Source organism: Equus asinus, chromosome 11 (genome assembly GCF_041296235.1).
Source record: "Equus asinus isolate D_3611 breed Donkey chromosome 11, EquAss-T2T_v2, whole genome shotgun sequence".
Classification (NCBI taxonomy): domain Eukaryota; kingdom Metazoa; phylum Chordata; class Mammalia; order Perissodactyla; family Equidae; genus Equus; species Equus asinus.
The window spans coordinates 55,950,344-55,970,679 of NC_091800.1; the positions used below are offsets into that span (position 1 = coordinate 55,950,344).

The following is a 20,336-nucleotide window of genomic DNA, read 5'->3' on the forward strand; positions in this document are numbered from 1 at the left end:
AATGTTTTACAAGATAGAACATGATTCTGAAGTGTCAATATTTACACAGCCATGAAAGTGTAAATACTGAGAAGTGATTTAACCAAAAAATGCCATATAACTATCTTGGAAGAGTGGCAGATGTAAGGAAAGTGATATTGGTGGTATAAAGGATGTAAATTCTCATTCATCATAACAGGATATTAATAAATAATTTTGAAATTAATAAATAAGATATACCAGTGTAAGCAGATTATTTAGAAATATGGAGGTATTTACCAGAAAAAAAAGTGTAAGCGTTAAAAAGAGTTTCACCTGGGGAATTAGACAGAGAAGGGTAAGGGATTATAGTAAGAGTACTATATTTTTAAATGACTATTACTTTATTAAAATTTCTCTTTCTTTCTTTCTCCCTCTTCCTCTCCCTCCTCTCTCTCTCTCTCTCTCTCTCACACACACACACACACACACTTCTATACATTAAGACTTTGAGTGTCCAAGTGTGTCTTGACAAGAGAGAAAATCAAAAATAAAGATTGATTTCCATATTTATCATGACTTAGTTTACGGACTTCATTGCCTTGACAGCTAAATGATAGCAGGACCTTGAATGGAGATGACAGGGTTAATTCCAGGACACTGGAAGCTCTCTGGGACACAGCTTGTTGGGTTAGGGTTAGGATATGATTGGGGCTAGGCTCTGGGGTGCTTTGGGTGGGAGATCACAAGTCAGAAGGACATAATCAGCCTTGCCGCTAGCCCTAATAGCACCCTTGTGCAAGTTATAAAAAAACAGACTTTCTCAAGACATTTTACTGCCATCTGCCAGAAAATCATAGTAATAAATACACAAATCAGCAGTGACTAGGGATGTGAACAGAGCCTTCTAGAATCCTGTGTCACATAATCAGGCAACAGTCCTGGCTATAACTGGAGGTGTGGAAAGGATTGATGAGGATTGTGAGGGCTCTGAAGGAAAGCCTTCCCTGTTTAGTAATTTCCTTAGGATTATTAAACAGATTCATAGGAATATTTCGTGGATTCTTTCCCCCCCAATCAGGAGCTATAAAGATGGGATATGTGCCTTATTCATTTCTACATAGTCAGCTTCTATTAAACAGCAAAACTCAAACACTCAATCATAATTTCACAAATGAATGACTTGTATTAAAAACTATAAAATCTTCTTTAGGTTGCACTAGGCTTGAACAACTTTCACGTTTGAAAAGTTGAGAGCCAGGGCTCTCACGGCAACCTGTCTGGGTTTGAGTCCCAATACCACCACTTTCTAGTGTCTCACCTCGAGCAAGTTACTTAACATTCCTGAGCTCAGTTTCTTCATATGAAAAATGGAGAATGTACAATACCTACCTCATAGAGCCTTTATGAGGATTAAATGAGACAATGTTTAGAAACTATTTCAGAAATTGGCACACAGTAAGCATTCAATAAGTTTTATTGTTATTACTAATTCAAGCAATACCTCACCTTTATTTATATTCACAATTAACCATTGAATCAGTTGGGATTTACATTTGGCAGCTAGTAGCAAATAATAAAAATAACAGGATCTTTGCTTTTCTCTCAGATAAAAGTTTGGGGATGGAAGGTCTAGATCTCATAGGGTGGTGCCATAGTCATCAGAGACCTAGCCTATTTCCATATTCCTACTGTGTCTTTTGTAGCCATGGCTTCTATCTTCAAGGTTTCCTCATGGTCCAAGATAGCAGCCAAAGCTCCAGCCACCATGTTTGACTTCCAGGCAAGAAGCAAGAGAAAGGAGAGAAAGTTAAAAGGACTCATGCAAGCTGGCTGTCCCTCTCTTAAGGAGGCTTTCTGATTCCATGTCTCCCTGCAGTGGAGGCTGTGAAAAGGAGTTTTTTAGCTCATCATATTGCTACCTGGAATAAAATCAAGGTTTTGTTATTAAGTAAGAAGAAGAGAATCAATATTGGTTTGGCAGCTAGCCTCTTTCACAACTGTAAATCAGGACCCTAACATTGCCATCATAATAAGGGTTTTAATTGACCTAAGCATGACTCCAAAATTATGTTGTCTTTGTTTTTGCCCTGTGCTAAAGATATGCTTTAGCCAGTGGAATGAGAGTTTCCTTGAAGTTTATATGAGGGTAATTCACTTCAAGGTACAAAACTAAGATTTTTGAGTTCTGAAAGTAAGATATTGCCAATCATTTATATTTTGCATCTAGTATACAAATATATACAGATATATACATGTATTTTGTCATTCTATATTATTCATGGATCATAGGATATCTCCAAATTGGTACACAAGGGATGAAGTCAGCCTATGTATAAGGATCAACTCTTTCCTTGACTCAATCATTTAAAAATGGCACCACTAATAATTAGCCTAGAAAAAATATGATCTTATAATTGACATACATTTCCAGTGAGAATGTTCTAAGAACTAAAACTTGATATGGCATAAAATATGAAAAATGTACCTTTTTCTTTATAAATTCTTACATTTTATATAAAAGAGAGAGATAATTATAGTAATGAAGATGAGGTTTCTTGAGGACAAAAATTATAATTCTCCTGTGAGAATGAAAGCTTAATCATCAACATAGAGACATCACTGGCTTAAAGGAATCTATAATGGTCAAGGCAGATGACCAACCATCCTGGTTTGCCTGGGACATTCCTAGTGTTGAAACTGAAAATCCCAAGTCCTGGAAAACCTTCAGTTCTGGGCAAACTGGGACAGTTGGTTACCCTACTTTTAGCTAATATCAGGGTAGCTGCTTTAGGATAGTGTAAGAGAAATGATTAAATTTTTCCAGATCTGGATAACAAAACCTAACAGATGATTCACTGTTAAAAAACATTGATTCCCAGAGTCAGAAGTGAAGGTGGATGTTTCTGGAAATGAGACAGAGCAGGTAGGAAAGAAACAGCTTGACAATCATGAGCTAATCAGTGTTGCTTGTAGTTGTTGCCATGTGATGAGCATGTGTTCGTGGCCCCGTCTGCTGCTGACAGTGAGTCATGCTTGCAAATGAAATAAACATTAATAAATGAAGAGGATTTTCATAGTAAACTTCAACTTAACTTTAACTATTAGGTCATAATCCTCACATCTGATTTTTCAAGTTCGCATATATGATTGCCAGATAATATACAGGATGCCCAGTTCAGTCTGAATTTCAAATAACTAATGAATAATTTTTTAGCTTAAGTAGATCTCAAATATCTCATGAAACACTCTTTACTAAAAAATTATCCATTGCTTATCTGAAATTCAAATTTAGCTGGGAATATTTTTATTTGCTAAATCTGGCAACCCTACGGGAAGAAAATCACAGAATGTGTTCATCGGTACCAGTACAACCACACAGTTTCTTTCTTCAATAGGGCTCTCTGAGAGCCAGTAGCACTCTATCTTTCTCTTGTGAGGTCCCTCTCATCTCCATGATCCTTACCTTTCTTTTCATGCACCTTAGTCTTTTCAGAAAAGGTGCTGGATGCTCACCACCTGCTACACTGAGGAGTCTTAAGGTTGAATTCCCTCAACCCCGTCCCCACCCCTCCTTCTCCAAGCGTCTGCGTCTATGTTCCTATCCTTTCTTCTTTAGTTCTCATCTCAGAACTGAAATCCTCCTCCTGTTGAAACTCTTTCCCCCATGAGCTGGATTCCATGATCTCAGTTCCTCTGGCTTCTCCCTCCTTGCTGGTTCTCAGGCTTTGGCATGTGAGCAGTCAAGGCCTTCTCATCTTTAACCAAAGGCTCCCCTTGGCCCTCTAACTGCCGTTCTCTCTCTCCTCTTTTCTTTGACACTCAAGCTCTTTGAGAAGCAGTCTGCTCTGGTGGGTCCCACACTTGACTAATCAACAACATTACCCGAGAAATTTTATTAAACTATGGTCTCAAGATCCTCCTCTACACCTGCTAAATCCTGGGTGGGACTCTCACCATGTCCAGCAAGTTCTACCTCCTCATTATCTCTGGGGTCTGGCCCTGCCTCTGAGTGCCCACTGTCCCTGCTTTGCTCCAGGTAAGTGTGACTCCGGCCAGGATTACCATAACTCTCTTTCAGTTGACTTTTGTGCCTCTAATCTGAATATACTTCCACCTGATCCTTAGATTAATTGTAAACTCATATTTTATCTTATCACATTTCTCATTTGAGTCTTTAATTGACTTCCCCTTGCCTTCAGGACAAAATCCAGATTCCTTAGCATGCAAAATAGAGTGCCTAATTATGTAGCCCCTCCTAGCCACACAGCCTAATCACTCACCACCCTTCTCCCCCAGGATACTCAACTACCTGTAATGTCTCCAGGCACCAGGCATTCTCGTTTCCCAGGTTCTACTTGTGTACCTTCAAAATTCCTCCTACCTGAAACATCTTTAGCCCACTTCCTAACCTCACTCCTCCTTCTCCTTTAAGAAAAAGAAATTACCAGTAGACCTGGATACCCTTGCCATAGAGATAGTGAGCTTCTTGAGGGCAGACAAGGTGTCTGATTCATTTTTGTGACCCCACTATATACCACAATGTCATAAGATATTGTTGTAGGTAACTCTGTAAAAGAAAGAATGCCTAGATGAACTACTGAATGATTGAATTTAAAAAATATTAAAAGACCAACAAGTTATTTCCCAGGGAAGAAGTGTTAGAATACAAATTAAAATTTCAAAAAGCAACTGAAACTTAGAATATCAAGTTTAGAAGTGAACAGGATCTCAGAGTTCATATAGTCCATTTTGTAAATGCCTGCAGATTAAAAAAAATTTAAAAATTAAATGTAACTCAGATTTACACACACACCTCATCAGAAGCAACTGGGTCTATATTCAGCTATGTTTTGTAGGGGGTTTTCCCCCCATTTCCTTGATTTTTTTGGCCTTGCCTTCGTTTATCTTTCTCTTCACCACAAAATCCTACAATGGCTACCAAATTTCCTAATGCATCCAGTAAATGCAACTAGTAACCTCAATTTGGATGATAGTATGTCTTGTCTATTCATCCCTGTATCTGAATCTCTGTGCTAAATAGGTCAAAAGTTTCATAACCCATTCTCTATCTCTTACTTCTAGCCTGTGAGTAGGATATTTTAGCTGAGTGAAACAACTTATTTTCTTCTACCAGTGCAGATATTTATCATCAATTTTTTATGTTTTCTTCATATTTTTACTGTTAATCATTTTCTCAACATTAAGTAGAAATTATAAAATCTCCAAGCAAAAATGAGTTCCTGGGGGCTGGCCTGGTTGCACAGTGGTTAAGTTTGCATGTTCCGCTTTGGTGGCCCAGGGTCCACGAGTTCTGATCCCAGGTGTGGACCTAAGCACTGCTTGGCAAGCCATGCTGTGGCAGGCATCCCACATATAAAGTAAAGGAAGATGGGCACGGATGTTAGCTCAGGGCCAGTCTTCCTCAGCAAAATGAGGAGGATTGGCAGCAGATGTTAGTTTAGGGCTAATCTTCCTCAAAAAAAAAAAAAATGAGTTCCTGTATGAATAATATTGTCCTTCTTCAAGAATAGTGGGATCACTCATGTATTTGTGTATGCTAGACTTGCAAACACATATGCAAAATATTTATTACTCTATCTTGTTTCACCCTTATGTAGTTTGTCTTCTGTTGCAAGCAGTATAGAGTAGTGTGTTAACTTGTTTTTTCCCAAGTTTTTTATTGTGGTAAAATACGTAACATAAAATTTACCATCTTAACCATTTTTAAGTGTATAATTCAGTGGTATTAAGTCCATTCATATTGTTGTGCAATCATCACCACCCTCCATCTCCAGAACTCATTTCATCTTTCAAAATTGAAACTTTACGCCGTTTAACAATAACTCCCCATTTCACCCTCCCCCCAGTCCCTGGTAACCACCGTTCTACTTTCTGTCTCTATGATTTTGACTACTCTAAGTCTGTACCTTACATAAGTGGAATCTTACAGTATTTGTCTTTTTGTGACTGGCTTATTTCCCTTAGCACAATGTCCTCAATGTTTATCCATGTTGCAGCACATCAGAATTTCCTTTCTTTTTAAGGCTGAATAGTATTCACTGTACGTATATACGGCATTTTGCTTATCTATTCATCTGTCCATGGACGCTGGGGTTGCTTCCACGTTTTAGCTATTTTGGGTAATGCTGTATGAACATCAGTATACAAATATCTCTTCGAGACCCTGCTTTCAATTCTTTTGAATATACCCAGAAGTGGAATTGCTGGATCATATGGTAATTCTATTTTTATTTTTTGAAGAACTGTGATACTGCTTTCCACAGCAGCTGTACCATTTTACATTCCCACCAACAGTGCAAAAGGAGTCCAATTTCTCCACATCCTCGCCAACACTAATTTTCTGTTTTGTTTTTTTTTTATGGTAACCATTCTAATGGATGTGAGATAGTAACTTGTTTTTATTATTAGGATTATTTAGCCTATTTTGAATAAATGGATAGCCTAAAGTATTTTTGTTTCTACAGATTATTTTTGAATTTGTTTATTAAGCTTTTTTTGTTGTTATTAGCAAATAATAGATAAAACATACTGCTCTCATTTCCTGAATATTGATCTATGGTGTTTCTGACACCAAATCAGTGACCTTGAATTGATGACAATACCACATGTGCTTCCCAACCTTGAAATTTGATGTTAAAATCAGAAAAAGTAACTGGACTTTTTTTCTGGGGGGCGGGGGGTGCGGTTAATGACTGTATATTTGATAACGTTAAGAATCACTGTTAAGTTTTTGTTTGTTTGTTTTTAGCTGTGATAATGCATATTGTGGTTATGTTTAAAAAAGAGTTCTTACTTATTGTGGCAATCATTTCACACGATATGTAAGTTAAGTCATTTTGCTGTACACTTTAAACTTATACAGTGCTGGATGTCAATTATATCTTAATAAAATCGAAAAAAATAAAAATCAACAAACAAAAAAAGAGTTCTTATCTTTTAGCGATACTCACTAAAATGTTTACACACAAAACAAAATAATGTCTGAGATTTGCTTCAGAATAATTTAGTGGAGGGTCGGGGGAGAGAGCAGGTAGGTTATAGGTGAAAAAAAGATTGGTCATCAATTGATAATTGTTGAAACAGGGTGGTGATAGATGCAGGAAGGGTTATTATATTAGTCTCTCCGCTGCTCAGCAAATTGTAATTTTTCATTATGAAAAGATTTTTAAGCTGTATTTAATCTATTAAATTAAGTATTTAAAAAGATAGCACTTGTTAAGTATGGTGAGAGTATCTTTTCACTTAATGCAGAAAAGAAAAATGTGAAATAAAACGTGTATATTACACTCACATATTGCTTTTCTTGCTTTTGATCCTCACCGTAGATGACTGATCCAGCTCTCAAATAATATTAAGCTTGTATCATATAGAAAAAAATTTTAATTACTAAAAATTGCAGAGTTAGTTGAATGAAATTAGGACAAAAGCACATTACTCATGAATTGATGCATAATCCAAACTTGCCACTTTCTGCCTAAGGACATAATATGTCTCTGTCTAATAGAACCATCTGAGTGATGGAAATGTTCTGTATCAGCTCTGTCTAATATTGTGGCCACTGGCCACATGTGGCTATTAAGCTGGCTGGTATGACTAAGTAGCCAGTGGGACTGGGGAATGGAAATTTAAATTTTATTGATTTTCACTTCTATTATTAAGCACTTTTCATTAGAAGATCTGACAAATTATATTTTTTATTGAATATGTATATCCTTTTGACAAGTGAAAAATAAATTCATAAAGTTAATTCATAAAATAAAGATTGGGGATTAGAAGTCACACTACTTGACTTGAAATACTTCATAGATGTTAAAATTTAAACTGAGAAAGCGTTATAAATAAGTTATCTATAAACAATGTTATGGATTTTAAATATAGTCAGTCAATTATTATATCTATCTTGTTTTAAGATTTCAGTATCTAGTATACCACACCAAGGATTTTTTTTTTCCCTCACCAAAGCCCCCTGGTACATAGTTGTATATTCTTAGTTGTGAGTCCTTCTAGCTGTGTGGCATGTGGAATGCCGCCTCAGCATGGCTTGATGAGCGGTGCCACGTCTGTGCCCAGGATTTGAACCAGCGAAATCCTGGGCCACCACAGTGGAGCACGGCAAATTAACCACTTGGCCACGGGGCCGGCCCCAGGATTTTTAATAGCTAATAGAAATAATAGGCAACATTTATAGAATGCTTAGCATATGTGAGGCACTATTAAGGCATTTTATATGTACTTAATGAATTTATATGTATTTGATACGTTAAAGATTAGTACATTTAATCCTTATACCAACCCTATCAGGTAGGTATACTATCACTATTCCCATTTTTCAGCGAAGAAACTGAGACACAGAGAAGAAGAAACTTACTCAAGTTCATGCTTGCAACTGGTAGGACTGAGATTTGAACCCAGAAATTTAAGTCCACATTCTTAATCACTTGGCTATATTTCCTCTCTTGAAATATTTGCTTAGAAAAGGATTAAGAAAAAATTATTAATTAGTTGTTTAAAATGTGTTTATAAAGAGTTTCTCATTACTTTGCAAAAATCCTATGTAGTGTATTGTATTATAAGGTTAAGTGAAGAAGGATATAAAATTGAATATAGAGAATCATTCACTATGTTTACACCCCCTCCCCCCTAAAAAAAATTTGCTTAGGAAAAAAGATTGGAAACAAATCTTTTGTCTGTCTTTTTGCATGTTCAAAACTTCTATAAGCAGAAAAATGTTTATTTTAAAGCTTTAGGTATTAAAATTATAGGGCATATTTAAAACCTCTTTATGGTTTATATTAATATTTGGTATTACAGGCAACCTAAATCTAGATTGTTATAAAAGTTCATAAAAAATTCTTCCAAAAAGTTTGGCTATTTATTTTCCCAGCGGCTCACTCTGAGAATTAGATTAGTCCTAGTTGAGTCTGAAGATGTTTTGTTTCTATTAAGTTATTAAGTCCATATTTCTTAAAGATAAAAAAATGAACCTTTTTGTTCCCTGAAGAGACAAATCATTGTTACTCCTTAAAACTAAACTCTTTGAACTAACATTTTAACCTCTCTGAGGTTGGCAAATATATTGTGGGTGGAATAAAAAGTACATGTTTCACAAATGATTCTTGTCTTCGTTCATTGATTTGACTACTTTAGAAGCCAAAAATTCCTTTTGGGGATGCCATACATATATGACCTAAGATGACTTTTTCATAAATCAGGGGAACATTGCATACATTAGTCTGGACTTCTCCTGAGATGTATGGAACAGACTATTGATTGTTTACCATGTACATGAATCATTATGTTATTAGCTGTCATTTATGGAATACCGACTCTATGGCAGGCACCACACTAGGCATTTTGTTATCTTATTAAATCCTCACTTCAGTCCCGTGAAGTGGGTAATTCCCATTTTAAAAATGAGGAACCTAATATGCAAAGAGAAAATTAAACTTGGCCAGGGTCAGTTGCTATGTAAGTGAGAGAGTCAGCTTTCAAATTCAGGTCTCCAAGGGTAGTAATTGTGAAGATTAAATAAAATAACCCAGGTGGAAACAACCCAAATATCCATTAATGGAGGAATGGATAAACAAAATATGATATATACATACAATGAAATATTATTCAACCTTAAAATTCTGACTACAACATGGATGAACCTGAGGACACTATGCTAAGTGAAATAAGCCAGACAAAAAAGGACGAATATTGTGTGATTCCACTTATATGAGGTTCTTAGAATAGTCAAATTTATAGAGACAGAAATTAGAATGGTGGTTGCCAGGAGTCAGAGGGAGAGGGGGACCGGGGGTTTCAGCCTAACAGATAGGGAGTTTCAGTTTGGGATGACAAAAAAGTTCTGGAGATGAGTGGTGGTGATGGTTGCACAACAATGTGAATGCATCAACGCCACTGAACTGTACACCTAAAAATAGTTAAAATGGTAAATTTTATGTTTCGTATATTTTACCATAATAAAAAGTAACTCATGAAAACTCTTTGCAGAGTTCTAGCCCATTAGAGAACCAATACAAGGTTGAGGATCATAAGAGACTCTGTCTGTAATAATAGGTGAAAGTGGGAAGGGGATCAGTAGTGAGATGCCACTTAAGTGATCAGACCTAGTTCTTTTTACATTTAGAGTAAATCGAGGAATATTTCATGGAGAAATATTAGAGATTTCCTAAACCTCATTTACAGAGTTGGGTATTCTTGTTATCTGTCGAAATATTTCCTTGTTGATATTAAAAATTCTTAAAAAATAAGACAGCATCCTGTGAATGGATGCCATGCATCTATTGCATAGCAATGAAATGGAGGCTTCAGTCAAGTACAGTCAACAAATCGATAATGAGGGCTTACCTTATGGAAGGTCTCGTGTTAGGTACTGAAAGTGAACACGTCCTACCCTTCTCTGCAGTCAGTGCTTGAAGGCATGCAAAGTAAGCCCAGACAAAAAGCTGTGAAAAAGAGAAGTGAGAAAGCCAAACCGCTAAAGCCTTTTGAAGGGAACATTGAATGGAATAGACGGAGCGATAGACAGTCTGACACTCACATAGACAAACATGCACACTCTCACTCTCTGAAACTAAAGATCAGATTAAAAAGAAAAAATTCAAATAGACCAGATACTGATGGATAGCTCTGCACCAATTTAGTGTATCCTACTGTCCCTATTTTAGAGTGTGATATACCCCCTCTACCTTTGGCATTTTAAAAACATGCATAAGAAAAGGAGGCAGAGGGGCCAGCTTGGTGGTGCAGCAGTTAAGTTCACACGTTCTCCTTCGGCAGCTCAGCGTTCGCTGGTTTGGATCCCGGGTGCGGACCTACCGACTGCTTGTCAAGCCATGCTGTGGCAGGCATCTCACATATAGAGTAGAGGAAGATGGGCACGGATGTTAGCTCAGGGCCAGGCTTCCTCAGCAAAAAAGAAGAGGATTGGAGGCAGATGTTATCTCAGGGCTAATCTTCAAAAAAAAAAAAAAAAAGGAGGCAGAAAGTGAAGCAAATCTCTTACATCGGTTCACTTGCCTGAAGCCTGGTTCCTAATGCCAAGAAGAGTGAAAAAAGATATACATACGTATATGTGATAAAAGACCCATTAGTTCTGGAAAAATAATGAGTTGTTGTAAATCCAGGACAAATGCAGGCAATTCAATAGAAAAACAGGCAAACAAACAGATCAGCAAAGATGATCTCCAGATGGTCAACATGGATATGGAAAGGAGTTCAACTTTATTAATCATCAGAGAAATCCAAATTGAAATCACCATGAGACACAACAATATTCCCATCATAATGGCTGAAATAAAAGACAGATGATCCTAAATGTTTGTGAGGATTGGTTTAACTGGAATTCTCATAGATCAATGAGAGGAGGGAAAATTGGTATGCCCACTTTGGAAAACTGTTTGTCAGTGTCTATGAAAGTTGCACATATACATACTCTGTAATCCAACATATCCACTTGCAAGAATATACTCATCAGAAATGAATACATATATTCACCAAAACATGCAAAGAATATTCTTAGCAATATTGTTCATAATAGTCCTGTTATGGGTTGAATTGTGTCCCCTCTCCCAAATAAATATGTTGAAGTCCTCACCCCTAGTATCTCGGACTGTGACCTTATTTGGAAATAGGGCTGTTGCAGAGTTATTAGTTAAGACGAGATCATACTGAATTGGGGTGAGGCCCTAATCTAATATGATTGGCGATCTTTTAGAAAGGGGAAATTTGGACACAGACACACACACAGGGAGAATGCCATGTGAAGATGAAGGGTAACGCTTCTCCAAGCCAAGGGACAGCAAAGATTGCCAGCAAATCACCAGAAGCTAGGGGAGAAGCATGGACCAGATTCTTCCTCACATCCCTCCAAAGGAACCCATCCTGCTGTTACTTGGTCTCAGACTTCTAAGCTCCAAAACTGTGAGAGAAGAAATTTTTGTTGCTTAAGCCACTCAGTTTGTGATACTTTGTTACAGCAGCCCTAGGAAACTGCTGTAAGCCCCAAACTAGAAACAACCTAAATGTCTATCAGCTGTATTTATTCAGTCAAACAGGCAAAGTATGGTATTTCAGGCAATGGAATACTGTACAGTAACAAAAATGAACTAACTACAACTATGCTCAACAATATGAATAAATCTTAAAATGTAAAGTTGAGCAAAAGAATCAGACTCAAAAGAGTACATATAATATGATTCTATGTATATAAAGTCAAACCTATAAATTAGCCAAAACTAATTTATGGTGTTACAAGTCAGGATTATGGTTATTCTTTGTATGGGAGGAGAGACAGGAAGTGGGACAAGGGGTTTTCTGAGGTTCTGGACATACTCTATTTCTTAATGTGGGTGCTGGTTGCATGGGTTTGTTCAGTTTATGAAAAATCTTTGAGCCGTATACTTATGAATTTCATACTTTCCTGTACGTATGTATGTTTAAATAAAAAGTTGTTAAAGTAAAAAACAAAATCCGGCAAATCCCCTTTCTCTCACTTGCTTTGTGACCTTTCGTAAATTTCTTAAGACTCCAACTCCTGCTATATAAAATGGTAATAACAATAGTACTTACTCCATATGTTTGTTGTGAAATATAGTGAGATAATACATATGAAGCACTTAGCAAAATGGCTGACAGCACTCAATAAAAGTTAGCTATTATTACTATAATTATAAGGATTGACAAATATACTATGGAATAGTTTTACTGCTGGATAAACAACAACTGACATAGTTTCTATGGTTACACACATTGGAGTCTATAACTTATTTTATGAAGACTCATTATGTAGAGTAGAAGCCCAGTCACTTAGCCTAGAAAAAATACGATGTGGCCAAGTTGAGAGGCCTAACCAGCTTCTGTGTTCTTTTAAGTAGTCTTGATCTTTCCTAAATTATATTTTTCCACATTTTAAGTATAAAAGGTGTTAAACATCACTTTTTTCTGGCAGTCACTAGAAAATGAAAAAAGGAAAAGGGCCTCCAGGAATAATAACACTTTATATTTGTATGGTTACATTTTCATTTGAGCTTCACAACAACCTATGAGACAGACAGGGAAGGAATTAGCATTCTGATGTTAAAGATGAGCAAACCAGCTCAGCAGGTTAAGTGACTTGTTCAGAACGACATTGCTGAGATATGGCATAGTTGGCACCAAAGCTATTAGAAAATTACAAAGGATAATTCAGGAGTAAAACACAAAGGGTAATTTAAGGTGAATAGTAAAAGAATCTTTGCTTGAGCAATGATGTCCTATGGAACTTTCTGTGATGAGCAAATGTTCTTTACGTGCACTGTCCAACCCTGTAGAGACTAAACATTAGTGGCTAGTATCACTGAGGAACCAAATTTTTAATATTATTAATTTAAATTTAAATGGCCACATGTAGCTAGGGACTACTGTATTGTATGTGCAACTGTGTTGTTTCAGGAGTCATCGTAACGTCCCATGGTCAAGGAGTGGGGGCTGGGCTAACAGAGTTAGCACCCCATTCACTGCACATATTTAGGTCATCTTATATCCCACCTTCCGTGAGCGGATTTGTATGAATTGGGCTGGGATTGTTTGGTTTTTAAGCTTGCATTCACACAACTAATGTTATGTACCTATTATATTTTCAAAGATTATATTTTTGGAGGGCCTATTTATTGTATTTTACTTTATTTTTTTTGAGAAAGATTAGCCCTGAGCTAACATCTGCTGCCAATCCTCCTCTTTTTTGATGAGGAAGATTGGCCCTGAGCTAACATCCATGCCCATCTTCCTCCACTTTACATGTGGGACGCCTGCCTCAGCATGGCTCCACAAGTGGTGCATAGGTGTGTAACCGGGATCCGAACTGGCAAACTCTGGACTGCCAAAGCGGAACATGCAAACTTAACCGCTGGGCCACCGGGCCAATTATTGTATTTTAAAAAGTGGATGTTTTATTTGTCACAAAGCAGCACACCTTGAGAGGATTAGTAAATATCTTAGAATTTATCCTTTTTGGTGGTAATGCATTTGACTGTTTCTTCTAAAAGAAATTTTGACACGTAGAGCTCATGATGTGCTGAAGTTCTATATTTTTTAGTTTCATTAGTACTGTTTTGGAGGGCTGTTTCTTGTTAGATGTGGTGGGAACAGTCAGTGGAGTATTTTGGATTATTTTAAGAGTTATCATATTTGAACCAAGCTGCAAGTGGAGTGATAGTTTCACAGATATCACTCAAAGTCTGCATTTACCTCTCCGAGCCGCAGTTTCCAGATCTCCAAAATGAAGGTGTTGGGATGGGTGATCTGGAAGTTCCTCACAAATGCTAAAGTTTTACGGTATGGCTCCATGGAAACATATATTTCTCTCTTTCCCAGACAATTGAGTTTTAAGGAAATTTCAGGGGCCTATGATGAACCAAATCATCTGTCCCATTTAAACAAAAAAAATTAAATTTTATTTTCTACTGTACGTGCTATTTTTGTGTGTATGTGTGTATACTCGTAACATTAACACTTTTGTTTTTAAAAGTCAGTATCTGAATGCTATGGTGTGAATGTTTGTGCCCCCCCCCCCAAATTCAAATGTCAAAAATCTAATGCTCAAGGGGCTGGCCCCGTGGCCGAGTGGTTAAGTTCGCGCGCTCCACTGCAGGTGGCCCAGTGTTTCGTTGGTTCAAATCCTGGGCGTGGACATGGCACTGCTCATCAAACCACGCTGAGGCAGCGACCCACATGCCACAACTAGAAGGACCCACAACAAAGAATATAATACAACTATGCACCAGGGGGCTTTGGGGAGAAACAGGAAAAAAATAAAATCTTTAAAAAAAAAAAATCTAATGCTCAAGTTGATTGTATTAGGAGGACAGGTCTTTGGGAGGTGATAAAGTCCAGAGGCTGAACCCTCATGAATGGGATTAATGCCCTTATAAAAGAGTCCCTAGAGAGACCCCTTCACGGCCCCTTTTGCCGTGTGAGAATATAATAAAAAGTCAGGAATCTGAAACCTGGAAGGGGGCCCTCACTAGAACCCAACCATGCTAGCCCCCTGATTTTGGACTTCCAGCCTCCAAAACTGTGAGAAATAAATTTTGGTTGTTTATAAGCCACCCAATCTATGGTATTTTGTTATAGCAGCCCAAACAGACTAGCATACTGGATAAAAAAGAAGATCTGAGCTTGATGTCTTTACTTTCATTAGGGAAATCATGCCAGATTTTTCAGTGATCGTTCTTCAGAAGCAGAATTTATAGACATTTCATATTATCGACAAGTGAAGTGGGATACAGTATAAATATTTTATTTATTCTAGGATATAACTGCCAGATATAAAAGGAACTCCCATATTTCACTCTCTTGGCTTACTTTGGCTCTGTCAGGCCATTAGGTTTTGCCTATTTGAATCTTAAGGCCAGGAAATGGGTATCAATGTCTTCCTAGTTCTGGAAAGGCAGCATCTGGTAAATCACTCCATCTGATAACTGTCATCATTTTGTCCCTTTGGATATTGAATGCCCTTTATCCTCAGTACTGAGATCAGCCAACTTTACTAGATGGTGACCTTGTTGTTAATGTTGTACTATGTTGTTAATCGTGAAGCAGCATACTGACATCAGACTGTTTAACAAATGAGGCCTGGTTCCTATCACGGAAGAAGAGAGCAAAGGATCTTTAACACAGTGAGAAAATCTTGACATGTAGAAGACATCATTCTCTCCTAGTATTTTATACACACACCCACATGCACACATATACTGTTTGTTTACTTACACGATAGTCATACATGAATTGGTCAAGAAGAACCTGTCATAATAGGCAATATACTCAATGCCAGCTCTGCTCCTCTATGATGAAAGTGATTATCAGGCTTGCAGAGAAAAACGGAGACAAATAACAACATCTAAAGTCCAGCTTTGGTATGGTCAAAGAACAGCCTTCCTTACTCAAGGTAAAGCAAAGATCATCGTAATAACTTATGACTTGGCCCAGTTTAACACAGGTAATCCCTAAGGCAAGCAGCTTTTGATTTGCTCACCTTTGTTGCTTATGAACAAAGGAAAAATGAAAATGCTAAATAAAAATATTGTTAAGACTAAGATGCAGCTTATTAGAGTGCAAATCTTCTCTAATTGTTGCCTGGTGGTGCCTCCGTATACAACAGTACATATATAAAATGAAGCCAATAGGAAATACTTAATACGGAAATTTATTTTAATCTCAAAGCTAATTCTCACATACTTCCTCCCTTTCTTCTGTTCCTCTCTCGCTGTTTGTTCTTTATTATACGGAGACAATTTCAGCTTGTAGTATTTAAACAAACATGTGATAGTTTTCTGTGTCAACTTGGTTAGGCTATAGTCCCAATTATTCAATTAAACACTAATTTAGGCTTTGCTGTGGGGTATCTTATAGATATGATTAAAGTACAAAATCAGTTGACTTTAAGTAAAGGACACAATCCTCTATAATCTGGGTGGGCCTGATTCAATCCATTGAAAGGCCTTAAGAGCAGAGTAGAGGCTTCTCTGAGGAAGAAGAAATTTTGCCTGTAGACAGAAACTTCCAGAAGCCTTCTAGAGTTCCAGTTGCCTGTGCTATGGATTTTGGACTTGCCTAGTCAGCCCTCACAACAGCATACGCTAATCCCTTGCAATAAATCTATTAATGTATACCTTTTATTGGTTCTGTTTCTTTGGTTGAACCCTGACTGATCAAAAACATTAGCTGCACTTTAGATTCTTCTAACACACTAGACAAGAATAAAGAGAGGGAAAGGAAGTAGATACCTGAGTGTCAAACTGCTCACTTTAGAAGACTTTCTCTCTAAAATTATAGAGCTGAACAGACGACAAGAATCTCAGAACCAGTTAAATAAGGAACCCTATGTGAAGCTAAACTGAGGCTGAAGCCTACAAACTGTTTAAAAGATCCACACACATGGTAGCAGAGATACAACTTTGCAGCAAGAATTATGCTTATTTCCATTCGCTAAAATGATGAACAGTATTTCTTGTATTTTCTAAAATCTACTTTAGAACTTAACGTTTAGAAAATAATGGCTGTTGGGGCTGGCTCCGTGGCTGAGTGGTTAAGTTTGCGCATTCCGCTGCAGTGGCCCAGGGTTCGGACCCTGGGCGTGGACATGGCACCGCTTGTCAGGCCACGTTGACACAGCATCCCACATTCCACAACTAGAAGGACCTGCAACTAAGATATACAACTATGTACCGGGGCGGGTTTGGGAAATAAAGCAGAAAAAAAAAAGATTGGCAACGGTTGTTAGCCCAGGTGCCAATCCTTAAAAAAAAAAAAAAATAAGAAAAGAAAATAACGGCTGTTGAATTTCTTAGGTAGAGAGAGAAATCTTCAGGTAGAGAAAGTAATTTTACTGCTTTTCAATGATTCTCTAGGTAAATACACAAAATCATACATCTTCCAAGTGCAATTAACTGTTAGGATCTGTGGTCACACTAGCCATCAGCAGCTACTAAAGGAGTAGTTCTAGGTTGCAGAGCGAGTAAGAAAAAACTAAAAATCACTGAAGAAGAAAGGAAAATTTGGAGCATTGCCCACCAGTAACTTAGGCTGGTGTAGACGGCCATTTGCAGGCAATGGCATGCCTACTGCTCTCTGACAGGTGGGGCTCTTAACAAAGAATCCTGGCACATGTCTATGCAGTTTAGCATACCTGGTTAGAAGTAAGAGGAGAATATGGAGGATGATAAAGAAATTAGTTTACCTCTGGAGAGAATGTCTGTACTTCTGGGAAGGTAAGAGGGATTCCCAATGGGAAGTATGTCCCTATGACTTGACAACATCACAGAACAGAACAACATCAAAGTCAATGTGGGAAGGCTGTAGATACGTTACATCCACATGAGAAAATGGTAACAATGGAGGGTATTGAGGGTTATTCTGCAGATGAAACATCAATCATGTGAAAGGATGGTTGTAGTCATTTAAAACAATTTTGATTATATTAACAATGTTCTATCACTTTATATCTTGGTACTTGTCTAGGTCAGGTTCTCTACAAAACAGATGCTGATGTGAAGTTACGACTGCAAGAGATTTATTGGGTAGTTAAATTCTGTGAAAGGAAAAAGGATTGGTCAGGGAGAGTTATCACAAAATACTGCAGAGCTGACAAAATCTCTGCCAGTTCAGCAGGGAGCTCTGAAGCAAAGATTGCTCCTCCACAGGGTCCAGTGTCAGGTAAAAATGGCTAGACCCGTACCACTGCCTTGTCTAGTCAATGGCCTGGTGCCACCCTGAAAATAGCATGACCTCAGGTTGAAAGCTGAAAGACTCTTGAACAAAACTAAAAGTTGGAAGCTGTGGGTTAATCACGCTCCTTGCAGCTGGGCAGAGTGTCCTTTCTTGACAGGGAATCCAGGCAGCTCATCTCCATGTCTTCCCCAGTACTGAAGTGTGCAGTGTGGCACCAGTAAAATTTTGGCGGCTGTGTATTTAGAGATGAAAACTGACTAGGCCAGAACAAGAGGTGTCTGTGAAGTGCACTAGAATTCTAAAATCCACTTGAGGTAGTTTATAGCTACCTATTCCTTAGGTAACCAGGGTTGTCACTACTGAAAGATTAGGGATTGAAAATATCAGACGTTGCTTAAGGCCTCTAAAATAATATTGTTACTCCCATTTCATCCCACATAAGTTGCTCCTAGAGGGACAACTCAGGGCCTCTGCTTGTGATGTCCTGTTACAGGTCACATTGGCTTAGTTGTGGAATGGGCAAAAGGAGCTCAGAATGGCTCCTTTGGGGATGATGAAAAAGAATCATTTATTTCATATAGATGAAGAAGGTGAGATTTAAGGAAGTCAGGTTAGCTCTTTGTGATGCATCACTATTTTTCTTTTTTTTGGTCTTCTTCACAAGTTCCATAATCGTGGTGGACAGAAAGAGACAAGGGGTTTTTTTTGGGAGGAGGGGGATGTATTATACATAGCACTTAATATAGCGGAGGCTCTGGAATCTGTCACCACTTACTAGTGATTTAGCTTTATAAGTTCTTGAACCTCTCAGTATCTTAGTTTCCTGATTTGTTAAACAAGGATTACACATGCCTACGTCATGGAACTGTTGTGAGGATGAAATGATCTAACGCATGCAGTCCCTGGCTTGGGAAGGGCTCAATACCTGTTAGCTGTTATTCTACTTCTCTTTCCCCTCTGTCTCGTCCTCCTCTTCACTGAAAAAACCCTTTCCTGCTGAATTGTGTCACGTGCTCTCTAGACTAGCAAAACGTTCACAAAACCTAGGAGGAGGGTAAAACGGAAAGAATCTCTTATTCTAACAGTATTCAGGATGTCTGCTTTTGTTTAGGTCTTTGGTTTTCATCGCTATGTTCTCAGTACTGTTCAGGGTGTGCTAGGTGTAAAACATGGCCTCTGCCCTGAGCAGCAGTCTATTTGAAAAACAAATGGACATATAAATGATTCGTGAAAAGGCAAGTGTATATAAAATTAAGTTCTAAATGAACTGTATAGAACATAAGTGATGTAGGAATCTAATTTCATTTTGCTGACTCCGGCTGCTGTTTTGATCATTGATACCATTTGGGGTGAAATTGTGAGGGTAGGCTCTCGTACAGTAATACAATAAAATGTCATATGTTTATTGTCTTAGAATGTAAAATACATTAAGATCAAAAGACAGCAAGCTTAAAGAAATTTAAGTAGGATATTACTGCCTGTTATTGTTAGCCTATGTTAGTCTATTAATGCTCTCTACCAGTAGATATGTCAAGATGGCAAAACCAGCAAGAATTGATTAATGCTTTGAATAAAACTATCAAGAAGGCTTAAATATTTTAGTTGATGATCTCTCAATGAGTTTCTGTTGTTACTGTATTTTCGCTATTTTAACCAGCTGATGAGGCTCATCCAGTGGCCTTCTTCCAGCCCTTTGGAGATACTCACACATAGCAGGTCATGTGCGGTTAACCAGACCTAAGACAGTCTTACAATGCTACACACCAAGTGATTCCTTACTGTTAAACACTTCGGAATTTTTGATGTATGACCACAAAATACTCCTATCTTATTTCATTATTTTCTTGTATCTTTTCAGCAACCTAGGGCTCTAGAGGCTTCTTTTCTTGACGAGATACATAAGCATGGCTGAAGAGTCCCTGTTTGATTCTTAAATCTCTTACTACCAAGAGGGGGACAAAAAAGATTTTTTAAAAAGATATCCCCTAACTCACTAATCATTTTGAATGAGCATTTTAGGACTGTCCTAAAGACGGATCTCCCTGCATTGTCCTAGCCTGGGTGAGTAATAGGAGGAATGCTGGGTAAATAGGTGACCTGTCCTCAGGTGTCCTAGGAATGCGTCCCCTCCCTCCTCC

At 37.8% G+C, this 20,336-nt stretch overlaps 1 long non-coding RNA gene across 1 annotated transcript; it reads right to left on the reverse strand.

Moving 5' to 3' along the window:
- Positions 1-458: 458 nt before the first annotated feature.
- Positions 459-15,957, reverse strand: LOC123289737 (uncharacterized). The gene is made up of 3 exons (XR_006533849.2): positions 15,739-15,957; positions 10,339-10,436; positions 459-1,734 (listed from the first exon to the last, which is right to left on the reverse strand). It is a non-coding gene; the product is annotated as an uncharacterized lncRNA (long non-coding RNA).
- Positions 15,958-20,336: the final 4,379 nt, after the last annotated feature.